This window comes from Lynx rufus, unplaced genomic scaffold, assembly GCF_022079265.1.
Source record: "Lynx rufus isolate CCGP_SWC_20201006 ecotype Redwood Valley unplaced genomic scaffold, mLynRuf1.p SCAF_7, whole genome shotgun sequence".
In the NCBI taxonomy this organism is placed as follows: domain Eukaryota; kingdom Metazoa; phylum Chordata; class Mammalia; order Carnivora; family Felidae; genus Lynx; species Lynx rufus.
Window position 1 is genome coordinate 137,009,800 of NW_025814889.1, and position 22,077 is coordinate 137,031,876.

Here is a 22,077-nt window from a genome sequence, read left to right on the forward strand (position 1 = left end):
TGGGCCTCCTGGTCGCCCTGCCGGAAGGCTTCTTTGCCCGCATGCGCCTGACGGCCTCCGCTCCCTGCAGAAACCCGCCAACGCCCCCCCTCAGGATAAACACTCGGATCCTCGGGACTTTGCTCTTGAATGTAAAAGGGAGAGCTCGGAATGACGGAGTTGGCACAACAGGTGTGCATGGGCTGTCCTGGGCCGTCCTGGACGTGTGGTCACCTCATGCTAAGCCTTCGCGTAAGGGGGAGACTGGCCACTGCCCATGGCCACATCACACATCCTGCCGCCTCTGTCTCCTGAGCTTTTCTCTTCCTGAACAGTTTAGGCTCCTTCCTACCCCAGGACCTTTGCGCAGGCTGTTATCTCTGCCTGTAATGCTTTTCCTCCCTCTTGCCCCCCTCTCCCCCTAGGTACTGTCTGTCCACCCTTTGATCCCAGCTCAGGGAAACCTTCCACGCTCCCTGGTGGGCTCACAGTAGCTACCTGCCTTGTAACCACTCATCCCCTTGGGTAGCTAATATCTGCCTCCCGCCCATGGGCACCTGCCTGTCTGGGGCATTGACATCTCCCCAGGCAAGGCCTGGTCCACAGTAGGTGCTTACTAAATGCTGGACGTGTGGTCACCTCATGCTAAGCCTTCGCGTAAGGGGGAGACTGGCCACTGCCAGTCTAAATGCTGCTTCAACCATCCCCTCGTCCCCGAGACGAGGGACCCCTGCCCTCCCAGGGTGACTTTACCCATTCCTCCTCTCCGTGGCCCTTGGCTATATTTTAACGTGTCTCATTTAGGTTTTAGTTTATGACTGTATTCTGTTCCCCTCACTGGAACATGAGGTCTGGGGCTCAGAGACTTGGTCCTGCCTCTTTACTGCTTACGGGTGCCAGATAACAGCCCCCAGCAGTGTCCACGCCCGAATCCCCACGCCCTGTAAAGGGGTCACCCCACCTGGCAAAGGGACTTGGCAGATGTCGTTAAAAGCACGAACCTTGAAATGGGGGGGATTATCCTGGGTTGCGCAAGTGGACTCAATTTAGTTCGAAGAGTCCTTAAAGGCAGAGAGCCTTTCCTGGCCGGGTGGGGGCCGGCAGGGGAAGGAGAGGTCAGAAGGGCAACGGGGCCGCCCCTCGGACTTCCAGAAAGGAACACGGCCCTGCCCACACCTTGGTTTTAGCACAGTGAGGTGAGCCAGACCTCTGACCCCCAGTCCTGTTGGAGAACAGATGTTACACAAGCAGGGGTGGGGCAGAGAGAGAGGGGGACACAGAACCCGAAGCAGGCTCCAGGCTCCGAGCCGTCGGCACAGGGCCCGACGCGGGGCTCGAACTCACGGACCGCGAGATCGTGACCCGAGCCGACGTCGGAGGCTCAACCAACGGAGCCCCCCCGGGAGCCCCAAGGTGCCACTCTTTCAACCACCAAATGTGTGGCTGCTGGTTACACAGCGATCGAATGGCTAAAACATATGGCAGAATCTCCCTGCCTAGAAAGGCGCCCGCTGTATACAGAGCTGGGTCCCCATACTACCCGCTCCCACCCCAACAGCCCCCCCTCGACGGTGCTCCCGCCCTCCCACGCTTAGAGAGCTTCGGAAACCTTCTGGAGCTCACGCAGCCAGGGAGTGGCAGAGGTGGGACGCAGGCCCGTTTCCCCGGGGGGGGGGGGGAGCATTTCTGCCAGGAAGCCGGGGAAGCCAGGCTGGGAAGGAGCTTGGCGCCAACCTCCGCCTGTGCGGAACCTCACAGCTGTCCTTTCCCTGCACGCTGGGTGCCCGTCGAACGGCCGCCACGCAAAGTCACAGCCCCACCTGTGCTGGAGGACGGAGATGGGGAAGCTCCACAGGAGGGAGGCCTTCTGAGGAGGAACTTTCTAGAAGGTAGAGCTGTCTGTCCTCCTAAGAACATCCCGCCTGGGTAGGTGGCGAGGCACGTGACATTGGCCGGCGGGCTGTGCCCGAGATGCCCTTGGGGTGGTCCCGGATGGGAGGGCGGGAGAGGGAGGGACGGGCAAAGCTGAGATGCCTGCGGCCTTGAGCCCAGGCCACGTGTCGGCCGCAGGGGTTGGCGAACCAGGCACTTTCTTGGGGACCGGTGGCCGGGATGGGGGGGTCCAGACATACAAATACACATGAGTGTAAGAGATCGGCCTGACGGCCCTGGGGGTGGCAGGGGGACTGGGAGAGTGCTTCCCATGGAAACCGAGGCAGGAGGTGAGTCGATCTCCGGGAGCTGATCCGGGGACCATGGCGGACAAAGGCACGGAGGGGACCTCTGGGCGTGTCGAGCCCTGAGGCCAGGGCGCAGGACTGCGTCCAGGGGGGGCCTGCAGAGGCGAGGGGGGGTGGCGTGGGGTGGGAGCGGATCACACAGGCCCTCCCAGGGGTCTGGAGTCCAGTCTGTGGAAGATGGGGAGCCACAGAGCAGTTTCAGCCGCGGGGCGGGAGCTGGGCAGGTCGGGGTCTCGGGAAGCTGTGTCCGGCACCTGGGAGGAGGCCAGGACCCCCGCCTCCAGCAGAATGCTGTTTATCAGAGGGCCCGGCCAGCCTCTCCAAGAAGGGCAGATGCGAGGAGGAAAGCCCCCAGGAATGTTCCAGGAGCTGCGGGGAGAGGCAGGCCAGCCCGCGGCTTCCTCGCCTGTCTGCAACATCCCCTGGAAGGGCTGGGGCGGGAGAAGCGGGTCTCGCCCAGAGGCAGCCCTCCCTCCCCAAGTCATCTGCAAGAATTCTCGATCGGAAGCAGAACAGCGAAAGAAAAAAAAAAAAATGGAATTCAAACATAGTCAATCCCTCCCTTTGCCCGGATTAGCTGCCAGGAGTGTAATGATTTTCATTAATACCGTCAGCTTTCCTCAAACTTGATTATAATTACTCTCGAGCCACATTCCCCTCCGCGGTGCGGGGCCGAGTGCATGTACGTTAATCACATCAACTGATCCCAGCCGCGTGCTGATGGCCTGAAGTCACAGCCCGAGGCCCGTGGGAGAGGCCAGAAGGGGGTGGCCGGGTGCCACTCTCCCTGGGGCGGGACATCCATATGGATGGAGGAATGAATGAATAAGAATGCCTTTCTGATGAGCCTCCCCCTCCCCCAACCCCCGGCCTGCCTCCCTCCCTCCCTCCCTTCACACGATTGGATCGCTTGGCATTTATCACTCGTGGGGCCCTCGCCGCAGCTCCTGGTGGCAGGAACACGGTTTGCACGTCCCCCCCCCCCCCCCGCAAGAGCCTCAGCTCAGGGAGGTCAGGTGACTTCCTGAAGGTCACACAGCGTGTGGGAAGTCAGTTTGAAACCGGAGTTTGGTGATCCTTCCCATCCCCTCCCCCTCCCCATCCTGACTGTTCCCCTGGGAAGCAGGGTGGGTAGGGCTGGGTGCTGGAAGGAAGAAAAAGGCAGAGGACAGGGGCAGAGGAAGTGGGAGGCACGTGTCCCGGCCCGGCCATGCTGGAGTCCTGGTGGACTGGTGGACACCTGCCCCGCCCGCCCCACCCCTGCAGATGACAGTCATGGAGTAGCCTGTGCCCTCCGCCCTCTGGATCAGTTTTAAATGCAAATGCGAGCATGTCGCTCTGGGTCCTGGGGACCGAGCCCCAGCCCGCACCTGGCCCTTCCCCTCCTCCACCTACAGGAAGGACTCCGGTGGCTCCAGCTGTTTGCCAAACCCCCCACCCGCCCCCCACCCGCCGGCTGTGGGTACCCTCCCCATTTGGCTCCGGGCGGGGACCCCTTTCTGGTCTGGGGGTCTCAGGCACACAGAAACAGTCCGTTGACAGAGTCAAAGGCTGACTGACCCGTAGGCCTGGCCCCACAGCAGTTCTGCCACCTGCCTGCCACCTCTAGGCCTCAGTTTCCCCATCTGCAAGGCTGGGCCATCCCAGCTAACCTGGGGAGGGGATGTGAAGGAACTCAAGGCACTTGCCCGGGGCCCTGGGCAGCCTTTCCTGCCCTGCCCCCATGCCTCTGGGTAAGTAACTTTCCATGAGGACCCGGTTGCCCCCCTGCGGACTGTTTTTATTGCTATTTATTTTTTGAGAGAGAGAGAGCATAAGCAGGGGAGAGGCAGGGGTGGGGGGAACAGGGCATCTGAAGCAGGCTCCCGGCTGAGCATTGAGCCCAACGCGCGGCTCGAACTCGCGAACCGCGAGACCATGACCCGAGCTCAAGTCAGATACGCTCCACTGACCAAGCCACCCAGGGGCCACCCGCCCGCCCCCCTCCCCCCTGCAGACTTTCTAAACCATGAGAACATGTATCTCTCTTCTCCGCCCTAAGACTTTCTCTGAGGCCCAGGCCCCGCAGGTGCCCAGAAGCAGAAGAGGTTGGCCCGAGGACGTCACCGTTCTGTGCCACAGACACACCCTGTGCTGTGCAGCTGGGCCTCGGGACCCGGGGTTCGGGGCACCACCACATGTCACCGTGCTGATGCAGGGGCAGCGGGAGGCCCCCCAAATCCTGCTCTGGAGCCCAGAGAGCAAACCAGCCAAGGCCTCACAGCCAGCCGAGGGTTACCAGGCAGAGAAAAGGCACGATCACACGGCTGACGGGTTAATTCCTGGCCACTGCCCTGGACAAAACCAAATACGCCGAGTCGCCCCTCCCCCGCCCCCACCCCCACCCCAGCTCTCCTGGAGCTGCCCCGGAGTGGGTGAATCACACATGCCTGACAGGTGACTGGATCTCACTGGTTAAGCTGGGGGGGAAAAAGCAACGCCTTAATATTTACTCTAGGGGAAAAAAAAACCCCAAAATATCGTAATTTGATTTGCTGGGGAAAATACTGTTTGGGCATCTTCCTGCCCAAGATGGCACACGGGGCTCGGGACCCTGCCCACCCCCTGCCCACCCCCACACCGAGGTGTCTAAAAGCAGAAAGCGTGCGTCTAGCGAGGGTGACCACGGCCAGGCTGTGCCGGCGAGGGAGGAAGGGGCCGCTGGTTGGCCCCCTGCGGGCTGGACGGCATCGGGCTGGAGCGATTGGAGTCAACCTCAGCCGGGGGTGAGGGGGAGCGTGGGTCTCCCTGGCGGGACCCGGGGGGAGGCAGCTGGGCGTGATGAGTTCAAAGGGTGTCACCGGTCAGGGGGCAGGAGTCAAAGGGCCCATCTGGGATGGGGGGGGGGGCTCGTCTGGGTGCTCCTCTCTTGTTAGCCAGAGTTGCTGGCGACCGTGACTTCTGACCTCCCCCAACCCGGAGCTAGCGTGCCGGGGCGGGTCCTGCCTGGATCCTTCTCATGCGGGAGAACCGTTAGGATGCTGAATATTGCTGACGTGCATGAAAACGGTCTCGCAGCGAGGCTGACCAATCACACAGTCTCACCTGGAGATCAAGGTGGTGTCCTGGAAGACGAGGAAGGACCCCCCACAACACAGGACGGAATGGCCGAGAGGCAGAAGTGAGCCAAGGACCAGGCACCTGGACACCTGATCTTGGGATTCAGTAGCGTCCGAGAGCAGCTCCCAAGACAGTGAGCCAGGGACGACGGGGAAGGGAAATCCCAGCTTAAGAAATAACGACAGGAGCAACGTTTCTCCCCGAGCCGCAGCCAGATACACGCGGACAGATCGAATGTGCCCGACGAGTGTGCACAGGGCTGACGATGGAAAAAACCCACACCTGGTGCAATTCAGCAGGGCAACAATACCGGAAAACGCTGAAGGCTCACGTGGGGAAAAGCGTGTCAGGAAAGGGGATCAAACCCGAGTAGGGCTTCTCCCCGTCAGCCAGCGAAGCAGGAAGAGACGACAGAACAAGGTTTGAAAGCAAAAGAGACTTCTCCAGACGGAGGGCGAGGCGGCCGGCTTGCCCCCCACCCCCAGCCCCATGAGTCCGGGCCGCATATACACATGCTGCTTGCAAACCCCAGGCCCAGGAGAAGGCAGCGGGGACCGGGTGGTGGGGCCGCCGGGCAATGCAGAGCTGCGCGCCAGGTGGGTTCTCCACCCCGGGGTGTGTTTTCAAGAGCTGGCATCATACGTCCCGTCTGCGGATTCAATCACGCTTCGTGGCTCCTCGGGGCCTAAGATTTACGGAACGCTTACGTCGTAAGCCCTACTGACTAATTTCCAACTCGTAGACGTGAAGGCATCTGAGGAGGCACAGTGGTTGAGGGTTCTGCCTGGATCGTAGCCACCCTCAACCTCGACGGGGGGGAGCAGCCCCACGCAGCAGGCGAGGCGAAGAGGGAAGGCGTCAGTGAACAGAGAAGCCGGGAGCCACGTCTCTCCTCCTGCGCACAGGGGACGCTCTGCCCGGTGCCTCCGGAGAGCTGCAAACACGTGGGTGGGTCGTGGGCACAGTCGAGAGCGAACCGGTTCCTTCTCTCATGCGAGAGTCAGACGCGAAACCCAACAACATAGGAGGGAGACGCCAAGAGTGGCCAAGAACGGCCGGGGCTACTGGGGGCTGAGCTCTGGGACAGGAGGTCCTCCGATGGGCCAGCAGGGACTAAAGCTCGCGAGGAATGAATGTCAGGAAGGGCCAGCGGGGAGCAGACTTCCAGCCAGAGTAGGACCAGGCCTACGGAATTAAGGGAGGCGGTAGGAGGACACCCGGGTGGCTCCGTGGGTTGAGCACTGACTTCGGTTCAGGTCATGATCTCATGGTTCGTGAGTTCAAGCCCCACGTCGGGCTCTGTGCTGACAGCTCGGAGCCTGGAGCCGCTTCGGATTCTGCGTCCCCCTCCCTCTCTCTGCCCCTCCCCCCTTGCACTGTGTGTGTGTGTGTGTGTGTGTGTGTCTCAAAAATAAAGAAACATTAAAAATTAAAAAAAAATAAATAAGAGAGGTGGCAGGGCTGGTCTGGGAGTGGGGTCCCGGAAGGTGGGGAGACCCCAGGGCCAGCCCACGTGGGCTCTGGAGGCCACAGCAGAGTCTGGACTCCAGCCTGGGAGCTGCTGTGTGGTTTTAAGCAGGGGACAGCCCTGATCCGCAAAGCGCCTTGGGGCTTCTGCCTTGAGGTCCAGATTCAGGCAGCGGAGGGCTGAGCCCGGTAGGCGAGGGCCCGGCCACGGAGGCCACGGAGGCCTAGCGTGGCCAGTCGCGGAGTCCGCGGGGCAGGTGCTGGGAGCACAGCAGCGGGAGGCGGGGGCGCACGGGGAGCGGAGCGTGGGCGAGCCGAGCCTCCCGTGCAGAGCAGGAGCGGCGCGTGTCGTGCGAGGTCGATAAGAAAGACGTGGAAGCGTGTCCTAAAGGGAACCGCGGAACTAGGAGCAAAAGCGGAGAGCAGCCGCTGGCTCGTGGGGGAGGGGCTGGGCGGGGGGCTGGGCAGGCAGCTTGTGAGCCTCAGGGGACACATTTCCATAAGATTGGCAAACGCGTGACCCACGACCAGGCGCGCATGTAACTTTTTTAATTGACAGGAGGGGTGGGGGGGGGACCAGAAAGCAGCAGAGGGACCCTCCTTTCAGAGTGACAAGCCCACCTTAACGTCATTGGAGGGGACGCGGTGGCGCAGAGAGCTGCGCGCCCTCCGGGAGGCGGCGCTGCGGCCGAGCCTGCGGAAGGGATATGGAAAGGAACAGAAGGAACAGCACGTGCAAAACTCAGAGGCTGGAAGGGACAAAGGATGTGCGAGGGGCCCCCAAGGAAGCAGGAGTGAGGCCGCGGAGGAAGTGGGCGGGCAGGTGAGGGGTGGGGGGTGAGGGTGCCCACGGGCCGCGCCCGGAACTTGCTCCTGGGCGCGTTGCTTGGGTGCTTCACAATCACATCGCGAGCGCAGCCAGCGCTGATGGACCTCGCTGCCTGCCACGACTGCGCACGCACGGTTAGCTCATTTACTCCTGGCGACAGCCCATTTTACAGATGGGAAAACAGAGGCTCTGGGGTTGGGGGGTAAATTGGCTCGCGCAGAGTCCAAGGGCTGGTAAATGGCAGGGCTGACATTCGAAGCCCGGCAGGCCCAGCTGCCGGCTCTCCGAGGCCCCGGCTCCCAGGGGGGAACAGGACCATCCCCTGAGAATGCCCGGGGTCCCGGCCACCTGCCCAGCGGGCCGCACCAAAGCCCCGCTCCTACAAGGAGGCTCCCCGGCCCCGGACTGGCCCCATCCCGGGGCTCCCTGGGAGTCTGAAATCCAATTACATTATAAATGCATTGAAAAATCGTGGGAACTCGGAACTCGGAAGCCTTCTGACTGCAGAAACGGCATCCCGGGGCGCGGCCGAACGAGCCCGCCGGCTCCTCTGGGGCCGCCTGCCGCTCTTTGAGGAAATAGTCCTGAAGTGCCCACCGAGGCAACAATAGGCGCTGCGGCCTAGCCGGGAATGACGGATGCTAAACGCTCGCCTCCTAGGCCGGCCCACGGGCGCCCCGGCCGCGCGAGGCCGCCAGGCACCTGCAGCCTCCTGGAAGGGACGGGCTTCTCCCTCTCCGAGCGCAGGGATCCCACGCATAAACGCCAAGCAGGCTGTGCCTTGGGGTGGAAATAGCACGGGATGTGGTCCCAGGCCTACGTCGGTGCCCTCTGTCCCTTTGCTGCGTGACCTTTGGCAAATCACTCTGTCTCCCTGAGCCTCAGTCTCCTCGACTATGGAAAGGAGGTGACAGGAGCGCTGCGTCGCAGGGCTCTCGAGCCCGGCACGTCAGAGAATCCCGGAAATGGCAGGCGAGCTGCCGTGAGCCTGACCGCCAGGGGCCTCGTCCACGCCGTTCCTTCTCCCGGGATGCTGTTCCCTGACCTGCCCTCGCAGGTCACTTCCTTAAATGTCACTTCCTCGGCGAGGGTGTTCCTTGCCTTCCAACCTATGCTGTGAGACTGCTGTCCTTTCTTGAGGTGCCCCGTTCTCCACGGACATCTGCCTCCTCCGGCCGGGCCCCGTGGCTGTGGGGGCGAGGGCGCGGCGACTGAGAGCAGAAGCGGTGACCTGGAAACCGAACACAGTGCTGGGGGCCCACGGGGAGAGTCAGTTCCTACTGCCGTGTCGCGACTCGGGGAAGGGGCCCGGTGTTCACAGAAGCCAAGGTGGGGGGGCGGGGTTTCCAAGTCAGGGGAACAGCCCGGGCAGAAGCAGAGGGGGGTCTGATGGCGCACGGAAGTTGGGGGCCAGACTGGAGTCTTTACGCGACTGAAGCTCGCGGAGGCAGTGGGCGCCACGATAGACCCACAGACCTGACCGCTACGGGAGCCCCGGTGACAGATCCTGCCGCAACAGGTCCTCGGAGGAATCCTAGCTGGCGGTTCGGTGGCGGTATGCAGGGTCCCCATGGGGGCCAGCCCACCCCGATTCCTCGCACAGATGCCATGCCACCAAGGCCCCCACGGGACCTCGGCCCGGACCACGTCAGCCCCAGCGCTGGTCTACACCACCAAGTGAGTTTCGGGGCTTGGAAGCCAGGCCGGCTGGGCTCCCGGCCCCTCTCCTGGTATCGCCAGTTCTAGGGTCTGGTGCCAGCGTCCCCTATGAGCTTGTTCCCTCGGCTACAGATGGGTCTACTGTTGACTGAGGAGACGGCCAATGGGCGGGGGACGGGGTCTTCCGGGGGGGGGGATGCTGGTCTGGGGAGCACAGCACGTGCAAAGGCCCGGTGCCCAGGTTTTGTCTCGCGGGGAGGGGGGGAGCAGACGGTAGCGGAGTGGGGGCTGCAGGGGCAGGAGGGGGCCCGAAAGGGGTTGGGCTTTACGCCGAGCTGATCGCTGGGGAGGGATGTGATGACGGGCGTCTTCCAGAAAGAAGACGCCTATCGAAGTGCAGGGGACGGACTGGAGGGGCCCGGGGTCCTAAACTTGGCAGCCGAGAGCAGAGGCACCGAGGAGGAAATGCCGAGGGGCTGCTTTCCGGGACGATGGCCGATAACGCACGTTTAGCGGGCCCTTGTGAAGGGAGAGGCTCTGCGCAGCTGTTAACTCAAATGCTGTCCCTTTACTCTGCTGCGGAGAGGCACCCCCTGGGGCACAGAGAGGTTAAGCAACTCACACGAGGCCACACAGCCTCATGGTCCGCGTTCCCAGCACATCCTCCCAACCCCTGGGCCAGTACCTCCTGGAGAGTCCCCTGAGCTATGGGACCCCGGCACCAAGCATATCTTGTCACCAGCGCCAGCCTGTGTCACGCGTACCATTGCCATTACGGCTCCTGGCAGCCACCCGTGTGCTATTTGCACAACACTGGTCTGTTTGCAGAGCGGTTTCCTTCCTCTACGTCACCTGCTAGGACCCGCACAACAGCCCCGAGCAGCATTCTCAGGCCTGTTTCTCAGAGGAGGTCGAGGGACCCGCCCCAGCTGGTGCGGTGAGCAAGGGTTGCACCGGGACCCCGGCCAGGCCGGCCCACCCCCGCTTCGTAGACGTGGCGCCTGTTACCTGACAGCCGTCGCCGTGCTCTAGCCTCCAGGCCCTTCTGGAGCCTTCTCCTTTCGCTCTGCCATCTGTCCCCTTCGCCCCAGGTGCATGCTGGGCTTTGCTCTCTACAGAGGAGGCCACCTGGAGCTCAGAAAGCTGGAGTCAGTCGCCCGAGGTCACACAGCCCCCGGGGGCCGGCGTGGGGACGGGAGCTGGCTTCAGGCTGCAGAAAAGCCCCAGCTCTCCCCGCCGCGTCCTGCAGAGCTGGGGCCGCGAACCGATGACTGAGCTGGCATTTTCCCGGCTGACCCCTCCATCCCATCGGTTCTGCCCACCTTGCGCCTTGATTCGGGGCGACGCGTCCCGGCGGGGCGAGAGCCTGAGACGGGCCGAGGGGCGCCTCTGAAGCAGGGCCAGATGACTCGCTTTTCTCAAGAGCATCAACGGGGAGGCACAAGCAACCTTCACCGTCTCCCGGTCTTTCATCGTGAAGGACCTACTTTGTCCGCGGGCCTCCGAGGGGGCTAATGGGCGGGCGGCGAGGAGCGGCTCGTGCTGCCCGTGACTGAGCTCGGAGAGATCGCACGGCTCGGGACTTGCACTTGGGGGGCAGCCCGGCTCTGAGACCCGCCCGCCCGAGAAGGCCGGCAGAGAACGGGATCTCTGATCTCTGTGCTGCATCCAGGAAGCGGGGAGACTTCACTGTTGTGCTCAGTTGGCCCGGATTAGAGGGTGTGGACAGTAACCCCGAGAGTGACGTTTCGGGGTGCGGTGCAGGCCGGGATGCCCCCGGGCGGGAGAACCCCTGGTTCGTAACGACGACGTGACGTCACCCAGAAGGGTCTCGTGGCCCCGTGAGGCCCAGTCTCTGCAGGGAAGCCAACCGCACCCCAAACCCGGTCCGCCCCCACCCTGCTCACGCTTCCGTCCCTCCCTCCGTCCTGCTCGCAGCCCCGGACCCTCTCTTACTGCCTGGGCCTGCCCGCGTTCCCAGCACATCCTCCCAACCCCTGGGCCAGTACCTCCTGGAGAGCCCCCTGAGCTATGGGACCCCGGCACCAAGCATATCTTGTCACCAGCGCCAGCCTGTGTCACGCTGTGTCACAGTCTGTGTCATGGCCTCTGCTCCACTCTGCCCGCGATCCCGACGCTCTCCAACGAAGGAAAGCTCAGGAACCGACCCAGTGAACAGGTTCTTTCCCTCCCCGCGCCCCGCCCCGCCCCCTCAGCTTGTTTTCTCAGCTCTGCGTCTCATCTAGGACCTGGTGGCCCCTCCAGATGCTCCCTGGGGATGCGAGAGACGGAGCAGTGGCCTGGAGGAAGACAAGGTTCCCTGTGGCCGGGAGAAAGTGCCGGAAGCTCCCGCGCAACCCCAGGGCCTTGCTGCGTTGTGGTGGCGACGGTCCCTGTTTGGGAAGGGCTCCTCCGTGGCGGGCTCAGGCCGCCACTGTCCCTGCCCTCGAGGGGTCCCCTCTCATGGTGCGGAAGGCCACACCGTCCCCGTGCCTTCCCTCCTGGAAGTCTGCGCGGGTCCAGTGGGCGTCGGGGGGGGGGGGGGGTCAGGATGGCTTCACGGAGGAGGTGATGCTTGAATCAGGAGAAGTTAACTTACTGGGAAGAACAGGGGCCCTGGGAACAGCAAGAGGGGAGGCATGAGGCCAGACGAGCGCAGGGCGCAGGGCGCGGGCGCTGAGGCTGGGAGCAGAGGGGTGGTGGAGCGCCAAGGAGGACAAAGACACCGAAGTGGCACAAAGTGACAGGTGGGCGGAGACAGGAGGGAAGAGGGCTCAGCATGTGCGAAGACCTCAGGGTGGGAGGGAGCCTGGGGACTCAGGGGCCCGGGGAGCTGTGTGCGCTCGGGGCCAGCTGGCACCCTCGGGAGACGGGCAGGGCCGGCCGCCTCTGTGCCAGGTACGGTGTCACCCCTGTGTTAGTTAAGGACATGGTGACCAGGCCCGCGGTGGCCCAGGACGGGGCCCGCTCAGCTCTGCCTGTGTCCGAGGCCCCAAGGCCCCCTCCCATCCCCCAAGCCCCCCGAGAGTCCTGTCTGCCCCTGCGGCACACAGCTCAGGCCCACCCCGCTCCAGGCCACACGGCTGAGTGGGCGAACGTGCGTGGGCAAGTCCCCGTGCGAGCAAGCTCCGTCCCCGGCCTGCAGAGCACACGCGTGGCCACCGCTACCAGCTCAGTGACTCGGCCGGGCCCTCGCTCCCCCAGATCGGCCCCGACCTGGGACAAAGCGCCCAGTAGGGCCTGAACAGTAGGGTCACCACACCCAGTGCCCACCCTGCTTCTAATGCTTCTCTGTGCAGAGGCTCGAGCTCCGGCTTTGTGACACGCGGCAGGTGCCTCTGGACATGTCCCCGGCCCCTTGGAGCCCACGGTCGTGCCTGTCGAGTGACAGAGTGCCCCAGTGCAGGGCTGCGGAGGGAAGGGGCAGAGAGCCGTGCTGACCATCAGCATCTACATTAGCATCTGGGGGCGCGGGCGGTGGGGGGGGGCGCAGGGGGCAGGCACAGGGTCCCGGGGGAGCCCAGCGGGGTAGAGGTGGACCGTTGCTGCCTGGACCCAGCCAAGGCCTCGGAGGGAGACCCAGACGTGCACGTTCTTGGCGTGAAGCCCTTCCTGCTGCCAGGTCGGTGGGATTAGCGCGAAGGGCGACGAGGCCCCAGCGCCCCGCAGAGAGGGCAGCGGGAGAGAAGAATCCGTTAACTCATTTGGTCCTTTGGTTGCACTTTTTTTTTTTTTTTTTAATTTTTTTTAACGTTTATTTATTTTTGAGACAGAGAGAGACAGAGCATGAACAGGGGAGGGGCAGAGAGAGAGGGAGACACAGAATCAGAAACAGGCTCCAGGCTCTGAGCCATCAGCCCAGAGCCTGACGCGGGGCTCGAACTCACGGACCGCGAGATCGTGACCTGGCTGAAGTCGGACGCTTAACCGACTGCGCCACCCAGGCGCCCCTGGTTGCACTTTTTTGAGACAGAAAGAGAAAATACCCCACTCGTCTGCTTTTTAAATTAAGAACTGAAAACATTTGATACGTTTAAATTGCCTTAGAGGACACTTCGGTTTTATTTCAGGGCCACTCAAGGCCGAGAGAGGGAGGGGGGACGGGGGGGAGGGAGACTGAGGGTCTAGAGAGAAAAGGGACAGACAGATAAGGGAGGGGAGAACGGTGGCGGGGACCCACCCCTGTGGGGAGGGAGCTGAGAGGGAGCGGGCCCGAGGGAGACCCGGGTGTGGCCCCCACCAGGCTGGCACCTCCTCGAACCCACCTCTTCTCTCAGCCTCTTGCCAGGTGGAAGCCGCCCAGGGCAGGCCACCGGGAATGTTCCATGGAAAGGAAGAAGGCTGAGGAAGGCAGGCCCAGAGCCCGCTGGGCTCTCCTTAGCTGTGTGACCAGGATTTGGGATTAGGAGGGGGGCTCTGACTGCCCCCAGGCCCAGGGGGTTTCTAGGGAAAGATGCTGTCCATGGGGGGTGGTCTAACTGTACCCCCGGGTGAGCAGGAGAGCTCCAGGGGTGGGGCCTCCACTTGGGGGGGGGGGGGGCCTCGCATCTCCTCCAATCAGAGTAGCTCCAGAAAACACTTTGTTTGAAAAGCCACCGAAAGAATGCTCAAAGCCCCAAGGCCATGGTCCCCCCTCCCGGTGGCCGTCCACACCCCCCCATCCAGGTTACCCAAGATTGGAGGACGTCCCCCAGGAGAAATGTCTTTACAACAGCAGCCAGTGGTGTTCTGGAGAACCCACTTGCGCCTGGCTCTGGGCTAAGTGCTCGGCACAAATTAACGCCTGCCCCCCTCACCGCGCCTCCGCGAGACCCCCATTCCCAGGGTGGGAAACTGGGACTCACCGAGGTCTCGTGGCTGGTAAGCAGCAGGACTGGGGTTTGAACCCAGGCTGTCTAGCTCCAGAGGCCCCAGTCCACGCCTGGCACACACAGTAGGCCCTCAACTATGGCCCCTGGCGAAGGAGGATAAGGACAATAAAACGGAAACTCGTTCTCACCCAGGACAAGCTGGTAGCTAATGAACGTTTCTTCCCAGGCTGGCCTTCGTGTTATTTCTTACGGGTTCAAACGCTCAGTTTTTAGGAACACGGACTCAGTTCTTTCCCGTTTAGGCCGGAGACGATGGTGAAGCTCCCCCACCCCCCACCCCCCGGGAAGGACAGTGAGGCAGGGCGGGTTCTGTGGGGCTGAGAGTCTCTGACGCTCAGCTTTGAGGCTGGCGCATGCTGGGGCCTCTCAGGGCCCCAGTCAGGGACAGCAGCTGGACCTCTCTCCGCCCTCGGCCTCCCCCTTCCTCCCTCCTGTGCCCTTGGGTCCCTCCTTGCTCCCTCCTCCCCCCGGCCCCATGCACTCCCAACCTGCCTTGGGCTGGGGCCCTCCTAGAGGATTGGCCCATTTCACAGACGGATAAACAGAGGCTCAAAGCTGGGGAAGGTGCACACGGCTACGATGCTAGGGACGCTCCTTAATCCAGGCCTTTCTGTCTCCTGCTCCACCCCGCCTGGCAGGGGCATGTACCGGCACGGGAGAGCCCCCTTGAACACATGTCTCTGAGATGGGATTTGTTTCCGTAAGTGACCTCTCTGCCCAGGGCGTTTCTTGAAATCCGGGGAGATTTAGAGAGTATTTAACTTGAAAAAACCGTCCCTTTCCCCTTCGGTGTTCTGAACGGCTGGTATTTAAATACCTTCCTGGCTTAAGGGCATTTGGGCTGTGCTGCTCTCTATTGCGTGGATTAATGAGAACCGGAGTATGTGTGAGTGACCTTTAACCCTCCAGCCTCCTCTGCCCGTCGCCGGATGGGTGATTCTGCAGACTTTCTCCGGAGCCCGGTGTCCCCAGGCTCAGCCACCAGGAATGATCAAGAAAGAACAGGACAATTATAATGCACATCATGAGATCAGAGGCTCCTGGTTACTACTTAATTCAGAGCAGGTCAGAGGAGCTCGACAGAGTTCTCGGGGAGGAACTCAGGAGCAGAGAAGGGGCCTTGGAGGGGCCCGGGGAAGCATTCTCTGCAGGACCCCAGGGGGCGGCGGGCCGTGTGCTCAGCAGGTGAGCAGCGGGACCAGCTAGGGCCCCTGCTTTCTTGCCTGCAGGATGCCCTCCACCCGGTCCCCTGCCTGCTGGAATCCTTTTATGGGGCCACCGCCCCCGTGAAGACGTCCCCTCAAGGACGCCTCCGTGCTCCCCGGTCTCCGCTCACTCCCCTCCCTGGACCCCCAGGCTGGGGGCAACGCCGTGACCTGGGCGCTGACTCCCCCTCTAGACCCCCAACTTGACCTCGTCCCGGTGATATTTGCAACATCAGGGCCGTGTGGTCCAGGGAGAGTCAGGTACGCGCATGTGGAAGACGAGGCCCCCTCATCTCCTGAACTTGCAGTGTCCCCAGGAGAGTATAGGGTGGGATCTACACCCTCCGCCGTCCGCTTGGGGTCGGGCGGACGGGTGATACCCGAGCGACGCGAGCTGAGGCGTGGCTGACGCGGCTTGGCCCCCTCCTTTCCTGCCCGATCGCATTACAGCCTGGAGTCAAGTGCGGCTGAACCCAGCTCGGCCCGGCCAGACCCCACCACCGTCGGCCAAAATCCACACCCAAGAGCGAGAAAAGTACGGTGGTTGCTGTAAGCCCCCGAGAGGGGGGACTCGTTCGTTACAGACCATGGTTGCAGCAGAAGCTGACCGACGCAGCAGAGATGTGGCTCCAACGCGTCAGGAGCAGGGGGAGAGACGCCCCCCTTCCGCCCAAGGGGCCACCTTAACCTGGATGAGACGGAAGAACGCCGACCCCAGCGGGGCACCTGCAGCGTGGGGAGCGTGACCGAGGGCAGCCAGGGGAGCAAGGTCGGGGGCAGGGCTCTGGTGCCGAAGGCAGCGGGGGGCCTTGTCCGTGGCCGGCGGGCACCGTGCGTTTCCAGGACGGCCTCGACGGCAGACGCGCATCACGACACCGCCAGAGGACGCACAGCTATGTCATCTTGCGGAGCGGTCTCTTTCCAGAGCCGTGCATTCTTCGCGGTAGACCCGAGCGGTCAGAGGCGCGAGAAGGTGTCACGCAGCCGGCCCCAGCCTAGCGTTTGGTTGCTGGCCAGCGGGGTCGCGGCGGCAAAGGCAGGAAGGCCTTTGCTACGAGGCTCCCCGTGACCGAGTCAGTGGGTCTTGGGACAGCCCCCACCCCCACCCAGGCCCCCCCCCCCCCAGGCTTCCTGGGTGGCCGCACAGGCTGTGCTGGGTCAGAGGCGGCTCCCGGGGACAGACTCGCTTCAGAGGCACTGGAGGCGAAGGCTGGGTGTTCACGCGCAACATGAGACAGGAACCCGATGAACCAGATCGGAGAACAAAGACTACGTTCCCGAGACCGGCGCCTTAATGTCTCACAAGACTTGGGGACTCTCCCTTTCCTGCGCTCTGCTCGCCCCGCGGGAAGGAGGTGACCCCGAGTGCCCCGGACCCAAATCCGTCAGCCCCCCGAGCCGGCCAGGACCGTGTGAGGCGGGGGCATCGCCAGGCGCTGGAAGGGGTGAGAGGGGCCGCTTCCGTGGAGCTTGTGACCACATCCTGGTCGGGTCAGGGCCCGAGCAGCCGCGCTCTCGCGTGCGTGCGGGTGCGTGCGTGACTCCGCTGTGTGCCGGGGCCCGAGCTGGAAGGGCTGGCCCTCGAGGCACGTGGCCTAGTGCAGAGCGGGCAGTGCTGGCCTCAGGGGAAGCCGGCACTGGGTTTCATGTCCCAGCGTCGCAGGCCACTGGGATTGGAGGTCGTGCGGGAGCTGGGGTACGCGGGCTGGGTTTCCCGGGCAGGTCCGAGGGCAGGGGCCCCTGAGTTCTGGGGGATACGTGGGAGAAGGTCGAAGGACACCGGCTCCCGGGAGGCGCGGACTCGACGCCGGGACAGCCCCGGGGCTCCGACTGAACCAGTGCGGCCACGTGACTTGACCGTGGCAGAGGCCAGCTCGCTCTCAGGCCATGGAGACTCGTCCTGATCCGCCCCCATCCCCAAGTGACACTCTGCCCCGTGCCCAGGAAAGGCGGGTCTGGCCTGTCCCCCGATCTCCCCCAGCACCTGCCCTCCTCCGACGAACGGGTGAAGACAGACAGCAGGCCCCCTGGCCAAGCCCGTCTCCCTGCCTTGCCCCTCCCCCCCCGCCGGGCGTGGGAGGTCGGCTAGCACCGATCACCTGGTCTGTCGCTGACTATCCTGCCCAGGCATCAGGCACAGAAATCCATTTGGGCAGAAAGTCAGCTGTGACAGCCCCTCCGAGCCCCAGGGGACAGAGGCGCAGAGCGCCAGGAACGGACCCCCTCCCGACTTGGCTCCCTCCGGCCTGACTCCTCGCCCAAAGCAGCCCTTGCCCAGACGGCGTCCTCCCTGTAAACCTCGAAGTACAACCCAGAACCAGGGATCTCGAGGCCCGTCCTGGGAGCTGTAGGTCCCTGGGATTTCTCCCGGTCTTTCTAGAGAATCTTCCCCACACAGGGCTCTCGAGGAGGCCGGCCGCCAGGGTCCCCTCTGCCCCCTGTGCACGTCCCCACCCACTGCTGGAGCAGAATGGGAGGCCCGTCTCCCCCGAACCCGCCGCCAGAACTTTTCGATCAGGCGCCTGCAACCCCATTAACCTGCAGCGGCTTCTAATCGAGCCAACAGGGCTCTGACATTCTGGCAACGGCTGAGAGCATTCAGAGCTGGAAAGGGCAGGCCGTTCTCCACCAGGCTGGGGGGCGGGGGGCGTGCAGAGGGAGGAGAGGTGGCGTCACCCTCCTCCCCCATGTCGGGGCTCCCTGACGTCGGGGGCACAGGAGCCCCCGCCCCCACGCCAGAACTCCCCCACCCCAGCCTCACGTCCTCCGGGGAACGAAACGTCCCCTTACCTGTGCCGAGCCTCGCTGCTGTCCAGCCCGCAGAGGGTAACCCTGGGCGTCCGGGGCGCCCGCCACCAGCCCCTTCCTCGGGAGCAGCCCCGGCCAGGCTGTGTGGGGCGCGTCCCGGGTCGGGGCATACGTGTATATGTGCCCGTGGGCGTAGCAGTGCCTCCGGGAGGAGCCAGGGGTCAAATATTCCTGGCTGCCACCTGCCACCGGCCCATCCCAGGGGCCAGCTGCCCGAGAAGGGGGGCGCTCTGGCCGGGCCGGGCCCGCCGTCATCTGCCAGGAGCGTCAGGCGACAGCTTTTGCTCACCAGGCTCCCGCCGGCTGGTCTCCCAGGCTGAGGCGAGTGGTTTATTTTTAGAGCCCGGCCCTTCCCCAGACGCCAGGATCCCAGCTGAGATTTCCAGCGGCTCAAACGAGCCCATTCCTGGGCTGACTTGTCGCTTACTGGGAATGTTCTGGAAGAGAGACGGAGGTGCTCAAAGGATGTGGAGCTCAGTGTTCTGGTCTGAGAAGGGCGGGGCTGGACCGGCGGCGGGGGGGGGGTCTCCGGGACCCTCCGGCGAGGACGGCCCCGGATCAGCGGCCAGAATGGGATTCGGCTTGGGCAAGGTGCTTCCCCTCTCCAGGCTGCCTCAGTTTCCCCGTCTGGAAGATGAAAGAGTGCAGCGGGCACCCCCGTGCAGAGCAGGGCAGGGACGGGAATTCTCCCCAACTGGACTGAGGTCGAGGAGGACAGGGACCCCGGCTGCCCGGTTCACCGTCAGAACCCCAGAACCCCAGGGTGGACGCACATAGTAGGTGTTCAGTAAATAGTAAGTAAGGGAACAAATGCCCATCCTCTGGTAGCCAGTATCAGTCTCCTAACTGCCCCGCAAGGTCGCTGGGAACACTTATTTGATAGGTGTGGGGCCTGAGGTCTGGAAGGGTGAGGGGCCGACCAGGGACCCTGCTCGAAGGTGACAGCAGCTTCCGGGGGGTTGGGTGACGGCTCAGGCATTTCTCGCTCCCCCGTCCTGCCTCCTGATCAGACGGCCGTCCCCTGGCACATCCCCTTTCCCAGCCTCAGCCCTGCTCACGCTGTCCCCACCGCTGTCCCTGCTACTGTCCTGCTATGGTCCCACTACCCCACTGCTGTCCCCATTCCCCACCACTGTCCCCACCACTGTCCCCGCTGCGGTCCTGCTACCCCACTGCTGTCCCCACCTCTGTCCCCACTAGGGTCCCGCTACCCCACCGCTGTCCGCACCGCTGTCCCCACCGCTGTCCCCGCCACTCCCACGCTCCCTCTCATTCTCTGGCTCACGGCACACTGGGTGTTCTATAAATGTCATCTCCTTTGCAGACCAGATGGCCACTGATGGGCTATGGGACTCAGCCGCGGGGCCTCTCTGCAGCCGTCTGGTGTCCCGAGGGGAGCCCCGTTCTCCGTGGCGGGGGGGAGGGGTGGGCAGCGCACCTCCTGACCCGCCTGGGCCTCCCTCTCTTTCTCCCCGGCCCGGGCCCTGCCGCGGCGAGGAGGGGACGGTGCCAGGCGCACACTGGGCCGCCAGTGTTTGCCCATCCACATTGACTCAGCTCGTAGGGAAAGAAGTTTGCTGCTCTGTGTGTGTGTTTGCTGGATGTGCTTTCACCACCGGAGCCTCTCGCCCTCGGCAGGGTGGGGCCTCCAGGCCGCGCTGCCCCTCACGGAACCGACGCAGCCCCGTCCCTGACGCACGGACCACCCGTCTTGGCCACCCCACAGCCCGCCTTTGAGGAGCCGCTCTGCCCTCCGCAGCCTCCCACGCCAAAGCCACCTTCTCCGTAAGGGCTGGGGACTGGGATTCCTGCCTCTGTGCCCCCACCCCTGCCCCGGGGAACAGGAAGCAGGCTTGTGGAATGCTGCAATGCAAATGCAGCCGTGGGGGCTTCTCCCCTCCCCCTCCAGGAGACAGGTGTCAGCCCCACCCCCGCACTCGGGCCTCCTCCAGCCATACAGCCCCAGGGTGCTTGGAAGCAGGGAGGATCTGGTTAACCGGGACCATCCGCCCCCAGGGGGGCTGACCGGGCCCAGCCAGCGGTCTCTTCCAGGACCCGTGGGGTGGGAACGCCATGAGGTGGAGACGACCACGTCCACCTACCCTGCGTTCCGGAATGACCACCCCCGACCCCTGCCACCCTGCCCTCTGAAGCAGGTCTCCCTGGTTCTCTCCAGGCTCAGACTCCTCAGGGCACCCGTCCGGAAGATTCTGGGCGCTGTGTCCTCGCTTTGGCTCACAATGGTCTCTTCCAACAGGGTAGGAACTCCCCAGAGGCAGAAACGTGGCTTACGCGGGGCTCCAAGGGCCCTCTGCTCCTGTTTGTCGGGCAAACGGGCAAATTCCCCCAAAGGAAGGGTTCGGTGAGTCGCGGCCGTCCACAAGGTCCAGATAGCACTCGGTGTCCGGGACGAATGTCCACGATCCGGGCTAAGTGATCGCCAACTGCAGCTATGGGAAGGCTTCAGTTTTGTTGAAGACACACGTCGGTTGTGACGGTTTGGAGGGGAGTCGCTCCCCTCCGGAGCCCAGCGGGCTCACCACGTGCCGTGGTCCCTTGCTTCCTGTGGGTGAGCGCGAGGCCACCACGTGGTGGTCGTGACCAGATAGAGGAGCTCAGACGCCGAGAAGCAGGAGGCATGAGAGCAGAGCCCGAGAGGTGACAGGAAAGGACGGGGGGTAGGTCGGGGGTGAAGGGACTCCCCAAAGAAGACACCTCCTCGTTTACAGAGGAGGAGCCCCTTCAGAGCGTCTCCAGGGTCCACAGCCTGGCACGTTCCCCGCCTGAGCTGTTTCGCTCGCCCCACATGTTGGCCACGTCCCCTGTCACTCGCTGCCTGTGGCTTGGAGACCCTGCCCTTGCTCACAGGACTCCAGCTGCATCCGGGAGTCTGTGCACCGGACGGAGTAGCTGAGAAGCCCAGGGGATGGTCACCCTCCGGGGACAGAGCCCAGAGCCCCCCCACCCCCCCGTACATGCCTCCGTGTGGGCATCTGATGGGCCACCGCCTTCTCCCCAGGGTGCGCCCACTCCGCTGTCCGTGGTTCGACGGCCACGACACTCCACCCGGCATTAGTTCAAGGTCTTGATGACTGGGTCTCCCTTGTCCAGAGGGCCGTGAAGTCCACCTGCCCCAGGATGGGGGTCCCGAGCAGAGAGGAAGCAGATGGTGGCCGTCGGCCTCTCACCTGCTGGTCTAATTCCAGGGCCGTCTTGTCGCCCTGTCGCTCACCGGGGGTGGGGAGGGGCTGGGACAGACAGGAGACACGCGGAGAGATACACAGATGGAGAGGGACAGTGGGGCCGGCAGGGACGGAGACAGGGAAAGATGGGAGACAGAGGCAGAGAGACGCTGAGGGGGACAGTTGGCTGGATGTCCAAGAAGGGGGGGGGGAGGAGGGAAGGGAGATAGGCTACCCCTCCTCCAGGGAGCCCTCCCGGAGGGAGGCCCCTTTCTGCCTTCTCCCCGAAGTGGGGCCTCCCCTCTGCTCCCTCCTCTGGCTTGGCCCCTGTGTGGGCTCGCAAGGCCCCTAAGGAGGAGCTAAGACAGGGAGAGTGAGGTGTTGACCCTGCCTCCCCGCAGGTGGGCAAGCTTATCCTGAGGACGCCTGGGGACCCTGGGGCCTGGCGGCTGAGTGGGGGAGAAGGGCCCCCTGAGCTGAGGAGACCCCTCTCCCCGCTCCCGGCCCCGCTGGCCCCACACAGGTGGCTCCTTGCAATCGTGGATGGTGCGTCGCAGGCCTGCTGGAATCTGTTATCTTCCTCTGAAGATTGCTTCCTGCTTCCGCTGGCTGTTAAATTAGCAGCTGACCACCCGCAACTCACGTAGGCCTGGTTTGTACTTGGCTCGCGTGGGTGTGGAAAAACCTGCTGTTTGTCGTCCGAATTACCTGCGACTCTGTGTTCCCTGCGGAGCTTGG